Here is a 2765-nt window from a genome sequence, read left to right on the forward strand (position 1 = left end):
CTTACTGCATTGTTTTGCAGTAACCAAAGAGATGGCGGTAGGCGGTGCTACCTCTGGTATCCTGTACAACTTATTTCCAAAAGTAACAATAACAACACGGGGCCTTGACTCATACATAGCATGTCACTTCCACAGGTATGGTTGTCCTAATAACACATCACAAACTTCAAGGGGAGCAATGTCACACAATACCTCATCTGTGAAGGGCTTGATGTTGTAGGGAAGGCGACACTGTTGGCTCACGCGAAGATCTCGTCCTTGGTGCAGCCACCCAATGGTGTATGGTTGTGGATGTGCTGTGGTCGGTAAGCCCAACCGTTTCAAGACCTCTGCCGAAATGAGGTTCTTTTGGCTCCCGCTGTCAACAATGAACTGTAGCGGGGAGCCCCTTACCCACATCTGGGAGTGGAAGAGGCGCTCCTCCTCCTTTGGATCTTCAGGTTCCTCCTTCTGGACCTTCGTGGTGGCAACGGTCGCGTTGGGCTCTGCATCGATAATCTGCTTCCCTTTGTCATTCCCCTTATCGGGTTCTGACTCAGAGTCAGAACATGCATCTGATTCTGAAACCTTTAGCTCGGTCACTAGTGACTGCTTGGCCCGACACTCACTTGTGTTGTGAGTGGAGCTCTTATGGAACTCACACCACTTTCCGGTTTCCTTTTTCGGCTTCACGGCGCTGTTCTTTGCTTGTAGCTTTGGCGGGTTGTCTTGGGCCGCCCCGCCTTGGCTTTGTCCTTTGTTCTGCGGTTTGGGGGCACCTTTCCCTTGTTTCGGATTCGCAGACCCAAAGTCTCGCTTCTTCTGTTTAAACTTTTGCTCGACCTTGACAACATATCGGTATGCCGTGCCGAGCGAGGAGATGTTCAGGAATTCTATTTATTCTTGGATGTACTTGTGCAGGCAGCCACGGTATTTGAGTATCAAATGCTGCTCTGTATCCTTGATACCCAACTTTGTGCGAAGGGTATGGAAAATATTGGTAAACTCTAGTACGTCTTGGTCCCTTCCCTGCCGTAGCGTGGTCCACTTTATGTATTGATCCTCATAGCTTCCGACAGGGTAGTACTGCTCCTTGATGGCATCTCGGAATGAATCCCAAGTTGGTGCGACTGAAAATAGTGAGCCTGTACTCTCATCCTTCTGCTCGCAGTAGGTTCCCACCAATCCTTGACGTGGGGGGCTGCTTTGAGAAGAGCGAAAATAATCTTTTCCCGACTGGAAAAATCATGAATAGAAAAATAACCCTCTAGCACATTTAACCATTTATCGACGACATCTGCGTCTATCTGACCCTCGAATATGGGGATTTCAAAATTAACTTGTACCTTAAATGGTGTGGCGTTTCCAGAGTTGCTGTTGGAAGCCGATGCATCGCCCCTGGGTAGCCGCTGAAGGATTTGGGCAAAGTTGTCCATCATCGCGTTCCTTTGTCGCTCGAGGGCTTCTTCGAGCAAGATTTTGATAGGATCTCCTGCCCCCTCATCTTTCTTTTCATCCGCCATGGGAGGCCGTCGGGATTTGCGAGGCTGGTCTTGCAAAGGTTCGACCAGTTCAAGCCCTAACTCCTTATATCCCGACCTCGTTGGGGACATGCAAAGAAAAACATAGAAGAAAAGAAGACCGCTCTGATAACACTGATCCGGATTTAAACAGGAACGCAATAAAATACAGAGATAACCATAAATACAGATATGCAGCAGAAATAATACCTCAATTCATTACTGTAAAATATTGAAATATGCTTACAAACAGAAATGGAAATAAACCAGCTAGGGCGATGGTAGCTTATCTCTGAGAAGAGATGTGGTGGCTACATGCCTCTGAACTGTCTTACAATGAGGCTCGAAGGCCTATTTATTGTTGAGAAACAATGGAAAACCCTTCACATTCCAAAACCTAACCCTAGAAGATGAAACGCCAAATTGTGGGCCCCGTTTTTGGGTAAGTTGGTACATCAACTTCCCGGGGTCGCGAATTGGTCGTACTATCTCCGTTTGACGTGCATGATAGCCCGTTGGAAAGATCTCTCTGAGGACTATGACAGAAAAGACAATTTTTATTAAAAAAATCATTGGCGGTAGATTTCCCAAAAAACGTCGTTTAGGGCCTCAAAACGGCTCCGGAAGTTTAGGACCCGAAAAACTGCTAAAAATAGTAAATTGTGCTATAATTAAGGAAACTGAAAAAAAAACTGTAAGAAGCACTAGAGGGGACCCAAGTGGAATTAGCAGGTGGCCACCAATATCCACCTGGATCATTCTGCAGGTTTGACGACGGCAGATAAATCAAGCTTGGAAACGAGATTGCAGGTTCGATGGAGTTGGCTGCGTGGCTGCATGAAGATGGAGACAGAGGTCGACGTGAGGAGGAAGAGCAACACACATGAGGACGAGAGAGATGAGGGATGACAAGTGATGAAGCGACAATGGGGTATGGCAGCTGCAAGGCTGCTCGACAGCGGAGAGTTTTAGAGGAGTGTGTGAGTAGAGTTTGGAGATGTCGAGGGCAGACAAAGAGCGGATTTGCCTGTGGTTTTGCAGGTACGGAAGGGAGGAGCTGACAGCGGCAACGTAAAGGTGATTTGGCGATAGCGACAAGGAGTGGCAAATTGATGATGGACGCAGCGAGGATAGGAGTGGGATGAGCTGAAGGCAAAGGTGTGGGCAATGTGTGGCTGCGTGGAGGCAGCGGCAGTACTGCGTGAGGACGGAGATGGTGAGAGAGATTGCGTGGAGGAGATAAACTGCGTGAGAGATGGCGAGTTG

This window comes from Pinus tabuliformis, chromosome 3_1 (assembly GCF_031772625.1).
Source record: "Pinus tabuliformis cultivar Carrire ecotype Pingquan chromosome 3_1, CPIR1, whole genome shotgun sequence".
In the NCBI taxonomy this organism is placed as follows: Eukaryota; Viridiplantae; Streptophyta; class Pinopsida; order Pinales; family Pinaceae; genus Pinus; species Pinus tabuliformis.